The sequence below is a fragment of the Stomoxys calcitrans genome, chromosome 4 (genome assembly GCF_963082655.1).
Source record: "Stomoxys calcitrans chromosome 4, idStoCalc2.1, whole genome shotgun sequence".
Classification (NCBI taxonomy): Eukaryota; Metazoa; Arthropoda; class Insecta; order Diptera; family Muscidae; genus Stomoxys; species Stomoxys calcitrans.
The window spans coordinates 155,594,670-155,608,465 of NC_081555.1; the positions used below are offsets into that span (position 1 = coordinate 155,594,670).

Sequence of the window (13,796 nt, forward strand, 5' to 3'; positions counted from 1 at the left end):
CGTCAAACCATTTCGGTTTAGTGGTTGTTTTAAAAAAAATTTTTGGCGGCACCCCTAAAATCTTTCAATTGTGCTTAAATTTTGGGAATCTCAAAATGAAACATTTAAAGTGGGTGCCGTCAAAAAATATTGACATCGATGTTTTCCCTTTCAGATAAAACCAACCTAATGTAACATGGGTCGTTTACACGATGAATATATGTGTGTATAGTATGTGTTAGTGCAGGATTCACTAATAGAAGGTTAGGTCACATGCAAAACACAAAGTGGATAGGCCCCATAAACATCATTAAGGATGTCAAATCTGACGATTGAAAATGTCATCATATAGGAGAAAACGTAAACAAAGAATGAATGTAAAAAGAGAACAAGTTGACATCCTCAATGCCAAGTACTGCCAAATATTAAAAAAAAAGTATATCGGCTGATCGCTTGGCTTAACCTTATTCAGTGAATCCTGGTGTTAGTGTTGGATTTGACATACCCCCCACCATAAATCATTATGCCACCTCGTAATTTCTTTTGGTTAGCCCAACAAAAGCTTTGGTTTATTTGGTATTCCAATAAACAAATGTTGTCTAAATATGTAAGGAGACGGACTGCCACTTTAATCTCACCTAATAGGGATTTATTAGAGGGTTATGCCAAAAGCTATCCTTTTGCACAGAATCAAAAAAAGGGAAATGTGGACGAAGAGTAGTGGGTACTAAGGAAACAATCCCGGCGTTTTGACTTGATTTTTTCGTTGTATTTTTTTTCGCGAGAAGCAGGATTCACTAATAGAAGGTTAGGTCGCTTGCGAAAACATAAATTGGATGGGACCCATGAACATCATTGAGGATGCCAAATGTACCGATTGAAAATGTCATCAAATAGGAGAAAACGTAAAAAAAGAATTAATTTAAAAAGAGAACGAGTTGACATACCCAATGCCAAGTACTGCCAATAATTAAAAAAAATTTAATGTCGGCTGATCGCTTGCGTTAAGCTTATGCAGTGAAACCTGCCAGAGAAGGTATTAAGTGGAAAATTTTTTGTATATGTTACCTAATCTGTTTTAAACATCATTTTATTGATATTTGTTTTGTTTGTGTTTACAATATCTGGTTGAAATAATATATAAAAAACATAAAAACTAAATTGTGTACATACATACATATTTTATTGTCAAACATAACATAGTAATGTGATGTTGCTACTTGTGTATTTCCGTTTATCGGATCTCCACCCTTTCCGATGGAGACAGCAAGCAATTACCTACAACATACGCATTGGACTCCACTCTCACAAAAAATAAAAATCAAAAACCAGCCCAATTCTTACTTATTGTCCTCAAGACAAGTTTATTAACCTCCCCTCTTCACACATGGCGTTTTCTGAGTTGTTTTTTTTTTTTTCTTTTTTGTTCATGACTCAATTTTGTGTCTGTTGGAAACCCTAAATATGTTTAATGCTATTGTGAAAGACATGCATACACACATTCCCGTAAATATTTTGAGAGATCTCCATGTCAATACATCAAAGGTGGAGAATAGCCTAAACAGCAGCAGAACAAACAACCAACTCTACACAGCAATGACAGGAGGGCTCAGCATAACATGGGTCCGACGGTCACAGCTATAACTGGAATAGTGTAACACAAAACAAAATACCAGGTGTTGGTTGTTCTGTTGCTGGCTGGTGGTTGGATATTTCGTTTTTTTTTTTGCGATGCTCAATTATGATATGATGCCGCCGCTGTTTGTTGTGGATTTTTCTTTCTTTCATTGCCAGTTGCGAACTTCATTCAACACTAGAAAATGTGGTGACCGATGGATCACCTCGACTTCATCATACACTTTTAGTTTCTTTATTTGTTTTCTTCCACTTTGTATCTCTCTGAATTTCTTTCTTTTGTTGAGATATGTAGCTGTAGTTTTTAACAACATACTGCTAAACAATATACATGTATGTATGTATGTATGCACATACATACAAAGTAATATGCGGATTAAATTACTATTCTACTTCTTATTTGATTCTCTTTTTTGTATATGAACCTACATACATTTTTTGTGATCATATGTTGAAAATAAAAATGTTTTTTTTAATTTTTTTCTCTATTTCTTTGCAGAATTTTGCGCCAGTTTTTTTTTTGAAATTTTACTTTATTTAAAAGGAATTATAAGAGGTGAGCATTTAAAATTGATAAGATAATTTTTACCGTTATGTCTATTTATGGTATAGGTACCCACTATCATAAGTTTTGGGGGTATACTAATCAAGTCGTTCTGTGTTAAGCACACACAAAACTAAGAGCCTCTGTAGAAACAGACCCACAGTGTTTTAAAATCGAATCGTTTTGCAAATTATTTTAGAACTTTTGAACGGATAGAGATGTCTACACGGAACTTAATTCAATGTTGAGGTGTTTCCAATAATTTAGCAACATTTGGGGACTCCAGTAGTCCCATAATTTCAAAAATATGGTCTGCCATTAGACTCACTTAGAGGTTTTCGTCCACAAGAACTGAAGAAGAAGAGGAAGTAGTATTTATAGACATTTGTTTTGAAATTCTGAATGTCTGGACAACAAACAGCAATGCGCCTTGCGTGCATTAAAATCCGCTCTGCTCATTTGACCCCATTCAGAAATGGCAGGAAAATCCCGGCAGAGTGTCACGTCTATCATCCGCCTCCTGTCTGCAATCTCTCGGAGACTCGGCCTATGGTCGAAGTCAGAGAATAGATCGTCATTGAAAATATGAAAAAGAGAGGGAGAAACGACATAGCCTTGTGGTACTGCTGCGGTCAATCTATATTCATCAGATGAGAATCCATCTACAACAAATCTTATAGTGCGATCTGAATAAATCATATGCAACAGATGGATAAATTGTGGATCTCATAACATAAATATAAGGGAGAATGTGGCACAGGGCACGTCACAGGGGGGCATTTTAACGCCACTCCTATGGCTGACCACCATAAGTGACCTATTACGGATGTTGACTGAGGAGGGATTTGAACACGTCTAAGGGTAAGGATCCTGCATATGGCATACGACTGGGCTAGACCTAGGGGTCTCAATGTTAACCCAGAAAAGACCAACATCTGCTTGTTCACGAGGAAGACAAAGGTGAGCCAATTTTATGCCATAGAACGATTTCGATATAGGACATGGTCAAACACTTAGGAGTGATTTTGGACATGAAACTTAATTGGAAGTGTCATATTCAGGAGCGTACCAAGAAGGTTCACAGATTTTGGGCACTATGACTGAATCCGGCAGGGGCGTAATTAGACCAATACTTAGTTACGTCTCAGTAGTTTGGTGGACTATGGCGGAGAAAAAGTGCAACGTTAGAATAATACCACAGGTTCAGAGAACATGTTGTCTTGGCATAGGCGAAGTGATGGGGACCACGCCCACTAGGGCACTGGAGACTTCTAGATATCCGACCCATAGACATACAGATTAAGTGTGAGGCAGCCTTTGCTGCTATGAGACTTAAGGCGATGGTAGAAAGGATAGAGGATAGGAGCAGGTCATACCATCGCGATATAATCGAGGCGACGATAGGAAACCTGGAAGGAATGGAATAGGTTTCTGATCGGATACCTGAGACAACACTTGAGGTTGAAGGCGAGACACTGCTGCCAGCGGCACAGTCTTGGATTGACGGAATCCTAGTATTGCCATCTGGAATATCATGTTACACAGATGGATCAAAGCTCGAGAATAGAGTGGGCCTGGGGGTCTACATTGAGAACCCAGGGACTGATATCTGTTTTAGACTGCCTGACCATAATACGGTCCTGCAGGCCAGGACTTCTCGTGTGAACATCTTAACGGGCAGTAAACTGGCCATAAGGGCAATAACAACCAGAACGGTAAAGTCGCGAACATTCTTGGTGTTGTTGTTGTTTTTGTAGCAGTTTGTTGTGTGCTATCTTTAGTCTGCTTGATTCCGTTGAGTGTCAAGGCCCAGGAACTCTGCGACTAAGATGGAGTGCGTCCGCAGGGATCTGGATCTGAGTTGAGTGGGTCTGGCTGGGCAGTAAAACAGGTGACGTGTATCGTGCAGTCCCTGGTTACAATCGGGACATACATCTTGGAGGGTAAGAAGGAGATTAACTCCTTCTCTGAGGATGGCACACTTCGCATCGTATGGGTGCTGCGCCATAGCGTATTAAGAGGGAATAAAAAAGCAGACGATTTGGCAGTAAAGGCCAGGGAACTGCAGTCAACAAATCCCGAAGCCTCTGGGGTCGACACAGTCCGGGTTAAGAGCGTAGGCTACGAACGCTCATGTAACACTATAGATCAACTTAACAACAGGACGACAAAAATCCTATGGCGAGATATGGATTGTGAGAAGACGAGGCTATTACTGAAAGTAATCAAGCAGAGGGCCAATTAAGCGTTCGGTATCATAACAGGATACATAGAACTACGAGCTTCATGTGCAAAATCGGTGCGGCAAGTGATAGCATGTGTAGGCCATGTGGAGAAGATGATGAGACGTTGCCGCGAGAGCCGGGCAATGACATAGGACCAACTAAGGGGCGTGGTATGGAAAACAATTAGGGATTTTGTAAGCAGCACGGAATTCTTGCCATAAATTTTCTTTTTTGAGGATACTTTTTAGTATTTAAAATGCACAACTACCCGATTACTGGTTTAGGTTTATGTCCATAGTGGCATGGGGCAGATTTATATCCGCACTCTCAACGTGCCTAAAAAACTCCCGCACGATAAGCAAAGTTCAAAAGATTGCTTAAAGGAGGGGCGAGCGTCGAAGAACACTTGCATAGAACAAGTGATTATATGCTATACGGGCCCCGGGAATTTATTTACGTCGAGATTTGCAACAACCCCATGACTCCACATGTTCGAAAACATATCTGAGGCATGGGGCTAGATACGTCTTCAATAGCGGGAAGTGGTTGATCGCTTTACGGCAGTGAAGAATTTTCTGCAAACAAGTCAGCCAGCAGGTTAGCCTTTTCAAACGGGTCAGTGAATATCGGCTCGTCATTAATGAGAAGTGGAATAGCCGATGGGTTGCCGTTCACTCTTTTCACAAAGAACCAAAAGCTCCTACTTCCCCTTAAAGAAGCAAGAAAGAACGCCGTTCGTGCAGAACTTTTTTGTGTCTTAGTACTCGGCACACACACGGAAATCTTGTTTGTTTGTGAAGCTATTCGTTCACAGTGACCTGTCATGGCGGGCACAATGGACAACAAGTGATGATATGCTATCGGGGATTTATTTACGTCAAGATTGGCGACAACCCTTTTGACACCACGAGTTTGAAAACATATCTGTAGGCCTGAAGCTAGATCATCTTCAATAACAAGTCAGCCAGCAGTCTAACTTTATCAAGTTGGTCAGTGAATATCTTGTTTAATGCTTAATCACTTTATCACAAAGGACCAAAAGTTCCTACTTCCCTTTGAAGAAGCAAGAACTTTGGCACCGAGACGCTTTTCGTGCAGATATTTTTCGTATCTAAGATATCTGAGACACGGAGATCTTGTTTGGTGGCGTGTAATGACGGACACAATGGACTGAGACGTTTGTTCTAGCCAGCGGTAAACCTCGTGCAGATCTAGATTGGGCCAAATAATCCGATCATATTTTTTTTACTTTGAATACTAAAACAACACGTGTTATTGGAAAACGCTTCATTACCATTAGCATCTTTGATATTAGACATGGTCTGATAAATATGAAATATGTTTTCTAATTGGATAGTCATAAGGAAAATCGTATGGGTACAGAAAATAACTGCACCGGATACCTATCCCAGATCTTCGTGGTGACGGATAAATGTTGTTTCCATACAATATACATTGCACTGCACTGCACTGTGCTTAAATAAAACAGGATTAAAAAGACCATAGGTACCACACACACATCTTAACGTAGAGATTAGTTGATGCCAGGGATCCGTTCAAACATGCATTTGTTGCTTGTATGCATACATATGCATTTTTTCATCCCCTATTTTTGTGAATTGAATTTTCATAAAACGCAGATTCATTGACCTCAGCTAACAGTTTGTCCAACATAGTTGGGGTGTCAAGTAACAGCTGTTGCATCAACATCAAAACGAAGCAAAGATCATTGTGTGTATGAGTCTGTTTAATATTTGAATAGATTTTTGATAATTTCACACAGTTCTAGATGAATTGGAGATTTTTTTGAGGTGTTTGAAAAAAAAAATTGTCAATAATATTACGCTTTATTTAAAAAATCAAATTAAACAAATTTGTAATTCCTAGTTAGGTAGTTACATATTACATTTGTCCGAGGAAAGGTCAAGATCAAGTTAATCAAAATATAGCTGGTTTTATAACAGCTAATAATAACCCTTTTAACTTATGTACATGCGCGCAATTTTAACAACTCTCGACCATTTACATTTGTCTGTATGTATGTAATTACACCTGTCTAACTGACAACTCCCCACAGTCACTTCGTCATATTGTTAACGTGTGTGCATACTTAGCCGTAATGTATGTCAATACGTTATTACACAGTATGAGTGCTCTTTTTTTCTCTAATTGTACTACTGTCGCTGTCAAATACAGTTAGTGCTAACATTACCATTATGTGTATGGAACTATTTACTTATTCACATAACGTTTTTGGCCCGAGTGTACGGTGAAGAGAGTGAGAGTAGAAGAGATGGGCACACAACACACATGTCAATGTTATGATGGTGTAAGTTCTCAACAGCAGCTACTGAACCATAATGTAAGTTAGGTAAATCGTCGTTACAGGCTTAACAAAAATCTGACGCTGCTGCTTAAGCCCATGCAGTGCACTTACATGTTATTTTGCTATGACTATTGAATACAGGTATGTACATGTGTAAGCACGTGGTGAACGGTTGTCATTTAGGGTAGTCGCGTATGTAACATTAGTTAGATGGGTATCGCTTGGATAACCCAAAAAAAGTATCATTCGAAATTTTAGTAATGTTAAGCATAATCAAAATCATAGGGGTAATGTTTCAATTTGTAAGCTTGAAGGCCTTAAAAAGCCTTTTTGTACTTTAGCTGAAAAACATTATTATGCTAATGGGTATATTAATTTTGTCATCCCGTTTGTAACAGCACCACCATAGGATAATTATCGGCGACCCCATAAAGCATATATATTTTCGATAGACTTGGCGTTCTAAGTAGAGCTGGCAAAATATCGACGGCACTATCGATATTTTATTTTTTGACTGAATATCGATTGATATTCTTTCGATGGATACTATCAAAAAGAAAGCGTTTCGACACTGAACGTATCCTTCAAGATACATTGCGCCTATAGAGGGCTCAATTTTCATACGATTAGGCTAACATGTACAATGATTTCTCCCACAACTTCCAACTGACTTTACTAATCTTGGTTTATTTGGTCTGTGCATTGATATTGCTTCTATATAAATCGATCTTCCGATTTTACTTCTCATTTTCGTCTGAAATATAGGTGATGGGAAATGAACGATAGTATCGAGACTATCGATATTTATTATTAAAACTATCAAAAATATCGAATGTTGCGATTATCGATAATTTGCCAGCTCTAATTCTGAGTCCCTCAAGCCATATAGGTGATGTGAAATGAACGATAGTATCGATACTATCGATATTTAATATAAAAACTATCAAAAATATCGAATGTTGCGATTTTCGATAGTTTGCCAGTTCTATTGTGATTCTAAGTCCCTCAAACCATGTCCCTCTGTAAAAATCACTGTCGTCGAACCAGATACTTCTTGTTGTTGCGTCATACCGGTTTAGATTTGGATATAGCTATCAAACGTATAAAGTGGTGCTTCGAGTTGACTTCTTGAGCCCCTCTCTCTCAATCGTCACAAGTATTGTGCGAATCGTAGGTATAACCTGAAATAGCTTCCAAATTTGACATGTTGAGCCCCTCGAAGCCGCAATTATTATCTGATTTGGTTGAACATAGTGTTCTGTTACGACTTCTAACAACCCTGCCAGCTATATCGATCTATAACCTGATATAGCTCCCATTTAAACCTGTCTCTCGAGTTGATGGCTTGAGCCCCTGAATTTGATACTTAGTGTTTTGTTATGACTTCCAAAAAAGCATGATAAGTTCGAGTACATATTCACCCTTATTATGTATGCCGTAGTCGAATTTTCGACTTCGACAGCTGAAAATTAGTTAATATTTCATTGGCATTATGTGCAAAATCAAGCTGTTTGGTCTTTGTAATATATAATGCCGGCAAGTTGCTCATCTGTCAAGAAAGCAATCACCTCCATTTTGTTCATAATACGACGAAATAAAACCGCGAATTCTCGGCAGTCGTAGTCGAATATTCAAGTTCGACATACATAATAAGGGCCATTGTCCAAATCAGTTTATAATCTGATATAACTCCCACATAGTCCGATCTCCCGTTTAGCCTTTTACGGCCCTAAGAGGCTTAAATTTTTGCCTAGTTTGGGAAAATACAATTATGCCCTTTAACTAAGACCGTTTTGTGTAAACTTTTAGCACAATCCATGGTGGTGAGTTTCCAAGATTCGGCCCGGCCGAACTTAGAACGCTTTTACTTGCTATACAAGAATTTTAAAGTTGGATATGTTTATTAGGTACAAAGAAGTAAACCCTTAATCCCCTAGTAGAAAATATTCCCACAGAAAGTTCTCTATGCAGAATGTTTCAATATAAACAGTTTCTGGCTTCTCATACGTCATGACAGCAACTTGCACAAACACACATATACATATGTTTGTATGTATCAATCTTATAGTTCTGTAGTTTCAGATGTGTGAAAGAAGCACATGTCCCCACATAATAGTTGGGTTTTTCTTTTTTTTTGTTACTTTGACCAACCTACCAGCAATATAAATAATATTGAGCGTCATATTTCTCATCCGCCGGAAATGCTGTATAACACGTTCACATATACTCACTCATGAGCCAGTTTAACAGTAAATTGCAAGTGTATAAGAAGAGTGTGCGATATCAGAAATGTGATTTTAGTAAGTATGCCTCCTTTTGCCGTTATTCATATCAGCTGTTTTCGTTATAATAAAAGAGAATGACCACTATGACGTTTGGGGGATGAATAATAAAGTATGGGTGAAAATTATAGCACAAGATTTCATTCTTTACACAAAACGATGAAAAAAATTTTTTTTAAAGAGAAAAAAATAATTTAGTCATGGGAAACGAAAAACTACAGTAAAATAAAAATACAAATATTTAAGTAAAGGGTGATTTTTTTGAGGTTAGGATTTTCATGCATTAGTATTTGACAGATCACGTGGGATTTCAGACATGGTGTCAAAGAGAAAGATGCTCAGTATGCTTTGACATTTCATCATGAATAGACTTACTAACGAGCAACGCTTGCAAATCATTGAATTTTATTACCAAAATCAGTGTTCGGTTCGAAATGTGTTCAAATTTTGACAAATTTTGTTCAGCGATGAAGCTCATTTCTGGTTGAATGGCTACGTAAATAAGCAAAATTGCCGCATTTGGAGTGAAGAGCAACCAGAAGCCGTTCAAGAACTGCCCATGCATCCCGAAAAATGCACTGTTTGGTGTGGTTTGTACGCTGGTGGAATCATTGGACCGTATTTTTTCAAAGATGCTGTTGGACGCAACGTTACGGTGAATGAACACATTTCGAACCGAACACTGATTTTGGTAATAAAATTCAATGATTTGCAAGCGTTGCTCGTTAGTAAGTCTATTCATGATGAAATGTCAAAGCATACTGAGCATCTTTCTCTTTGACACCATGTCTGAAATCCCACGTGATCTGTCAAATACTAATGCATGAAAATCCTAACCTCAAAAAAATCACCCTTTATAATACCTCGTATAATTAGTATAATAAGTTCGGATATCAACGGAAGGGATAAGCTGCTTATCGAATATATTATAAGTTACAATCCTCGAATACCATTGCGGTGGGATATATTTAGAAGTCAGAAAATGTATGGACAAGGAGATATACTCTGCTTGTATCGGCATGTCCTAGATCATTTTCATTCCAAAAGTAGGTAAACCTTACCACACGAAGGCGAAAGATTTTCATCCTATTAGTTTGTCATCGTTTATGCCCAATACTCTAGAGAGGTGATACAAAAATGTCTTAGGGTAAAGATCCCTTGAAATCCTACAGCATGCATACAGTAGAGCAAACAATCCTTTACGACCTTGTCGGTTACATTTACAGCTCTCTCGCTGTCAAGGAATGCACGATGGTAGCATTTCTTTGAGGTTGCTTTTAAAAATGTTAAACCGACTTCAGTCATGAGGGAGTTGGATTTTCTAGGCATCAATACTACCGTAGGAAAATAATAATAAGTTATTAACTTAAAGATGCATTACGGCAGGCTTGGGATCCGTAAATCTGAAAATATGGATCAGCAGAGGAACACCTCAAAGAGGTGCACTGGAATATAGCCGTTAAAAATATATTACTGTCTCTGGAAGTAAATGGAGTTGAAGTGATAGCTGATGACGTGGCTATTGGGGTTAGGGGAAAGTTAACCAGGACTCTTAGAGATGTACTTCAGGAAGCCCTTCGTACGAAAGCGAAGTGGCCCATGCTCATGCACATTACATTAAGGAACAGGTGCAAACTTCTCAAATATCAGTGAGTGCTGTCCGATTTAAGTTTTAGCTTAATAATAATGGACCTCCTTTTTATAGCCGAGTCTGAACGGCATGCCGCAGTGCGACACCTCTTGGGAGAGAAGTTTTTACATGGCATAGTATCTCAATAACGTCGGGAAAACCACCACTGAAAATTTTTTTCTCATGTTCTCGCCAGGAATCGAACCCAGTCATTCAGTGACCTAGGCGGACATGCTAACTTCAGCGATGCGGGCGACAGACTGTCACGTAAAGATAACCTGATCTAACCTAGCCCAGTAGAAGATGTTATTATAAAAGATGGTTAAATATTGAATGTTAACTACACCTAAACGTCAAGTTTTTTGTGCATTTCATACGATTTTATTTCTCGATTTCATTTCACAAACTCAATTTGAAACATTGAATGATATACAATCGAGTAACGCATAAAATTATTCAACATCAACATTTTGAAATGTTCGGTATGTATTATCAGATATGTTTAGTGATGTGTAGAGGAGCAAAAATAATGAAAGCATTTTTCAACTCATGAAGACCAATTATGCCCATTTCGCAGCATAAGTAAGTGCAACATAACTGTCTAAGCAGTTATCAACAGTATTCGCAACAAGTTTTTTTTTGTCACTGCAAAATACTTCCTCTTTTTCTTTCTATTATTTTTGTGATGGATTAAACTGTGAAGCATTGGTGACATATTTGGAGCCTATTCTCGTTTATATGGTTTATTATGCTAGTAGAAGAAGAAACGAGAAATTGTAAGTTTTCTGGCAAATGACATTCAAATGTTTCATTGCTTTGTACTCATTTTTCTTAGAATGAATTGTATTCTATGGAAAATATTGAAGAGATAACAAAAAATATACAAATGTATGTATGAGATTTATCAATACGATGCGTTGTCATGAAATGAAATATATCAATATAGCCATCGTTATCTCAGAAAATTTTGAACCTCAACACTAGTTAAAATCAGGTTTCACTTAATTAGGTTAAGTCAAACGATCAGCCGACATAAATTTTTTTAGTTTTTGGCAGTACCGCCGCCCGGAAATGTCGATTAGATCTTTAATTTCCAGCTCCATAACAGTATACCTTGAGACAAAGCAGCGCATCAGTCAGACCACCACAGCAGTCATGACAACGAAGTAGAAGCAAACCTCTATACTATTTCGGCACGGGATAACTATAGGCATCACACAGGCTGGGACTTTGAGCTCCAATCTGTGTGGTGTCCTTCGTTATCACGTGAAGCTTAGCTGGGAGCTACCGGGCGCGTTCACAGGCTGCGGATAGTGGAATGCTCCATACGGAGAGGAGAGTTTCAGGGAGAGGCCGGGTGTCACCGGCTCTTGCTTAAAAACTGAGTGTCTATGATGCTTGATACAACAAGGCGAGTTATTTGCGACTTTAAATAACCAATGGCCATCTTGTTCCCGCGGCGATAAGGCGTATAGACCGGAACGAACTTGCTCGCTTATAATAGCTTGACGAGGATCGTCACCTTCACGTGCAAATGTGGCTACAACAACAACTCTATACTACTCCCTTAAGTAGCCCAAGAACGATGCGATAGATTCAGCCATCTAAACTCCTTTTGGCAAGGGAAAATGCCAACGTGCAGGATGTGTGCCGCGCATACAACCTGTGATACCAAAATTAATTTATTTATTTGTCAACTAGACCACTCTGGAAGCATCTAATTTTTACCAACGTTATTTGGATGAAAACGGAAAGATGTTATCACAACACAGAAATATCGTGATAAGCTTTATGTCCAAGATTCACTAATAGAAGGTTAAGTCACTTACAAAAGCATAAAGTGGATAGGCCCCATGAATATAATTGAGACTGTGAAAATCTGACTATTGTGAATGTTAACAAATGTCAGTAATACTGTTTTGTCTTACAGAATTCAGCATATTGCATGCACATTCACGCAGAGGTAAGCATTTTTGTGAAGTTTCTAGCCAAGTATCTCTGCGAATTGGTATCGCTATGCGACTCGCCATTCGAACTCGGCACATCGTTGAGCTAAAACTTTAATCGGACTGCGCTCAAGTCAAGTAAACAAGGGAAACGCCCCACTCTAAAAGCCCCAAACGGGCATATACTAGATCGGTAAAATATGGGACTTAAATGAAAGATATCTGGGACTCAGGAGGCCAAGTATCAGGGTTCCGTGTCGTTCACAAAGCTTTCTATAGGCTTAATAAGACGACTTGTACATGAGGCATCTGTTTCTAAATATGAACGGATATTGCCCCCTTACAATCTCCAAGCGATCTGCATTACGCCAATTCGACAATCGGATGGACTTGATTCGATCGGCTAACAAGTAATTATCCTCGTTTTATAGTGAGAACTACTCGCCTCTTTAGACAACAAGCAAAAAGGCATTAAGTTCGGTCGGGCCGAACTTTGGATACCCACCACCACAATCAGGTGAAAATTGGATAACTTATGCACCCAAATTATTTAAAATTTGAACAAAATCGGGTAATAAAGTTTTTATTAGCTTCAGATCCGTAATCGTCTGTTTAAAATTTCAGCGAAATCGGGTAATAAATAAAGCTTTTATGGTCTTTAGACCCTTAATCGGGAGATCGGTCTATATGGCAGCTATATCTAAATATAGTCCGATCCGAACCATATTTAGCTCAGATAACGAGAGGCTTAAATTAACCCATTGTTTCAAATTTCAGCGAAATCGGGTAATAAATAAAGCTTTTATGGGCTTCAGACCCTTTATCGATAGATCGGTCTATATAGCAGATATATCCAAATATGGTCCGATTTGGCCCGTTCAAGAACTTAACCAGCGTGCATCAAAAAGACGTATCTGTGCCAAATCTCAGCTCAATATCCCAATTTTTGAAGGCGCTAGAGTGATTATAACAGAGAGACGGACAGACACACGGACATCGTTAAAATCGTTTGTAGGGTCGGAAATTGATATTTCTATGTGTTGCAAACGGAATGACTAAATGAATATACCCTCTATCCTACAGTGGTGGGTATAAAAAAGGTTCGAAAACATCGGAGTTCTTTGGAAGATTCTTAGTGCTTGAAAATGTACCAAATCCGTTGCGGGGGTACTACGGTACTCTTCGAGTGGAAAAAGCACTAAAGTGCTGTATTTTCCATCCCTGGTCTA

General features: G+C 38.5%; 1 protein-coding gene across 6 annotated transcripts in view; it reads left to right on the forward strand.

Annotated features, from left to right (window-relative positions):
- LOC106096057 (mucin-5AC) overlaps positions 1–13,796 on the forward strand; it is a 73,354-nt gene that overhangs the window by 21,426 nt on the left and 38,132 nt on the right. For 5 of the 6 annotated variants that reach the window (XM_013263591.2, XM_059368048.1, XM_059368049.1 and 2 more), the window contains one exon: positions 2,114–2,170. The exons of the other annotated variant lie outside the window; for it this stretch is intronic. The gene's annotated coding sequence lies outside the window, so the exon portion shown is untranslated. The remainder of the gene's footprint in view (positions 1–2,113; positions 2,171–13,796) is intronic. 6 annotated transcript variants of the gene reach the window in all.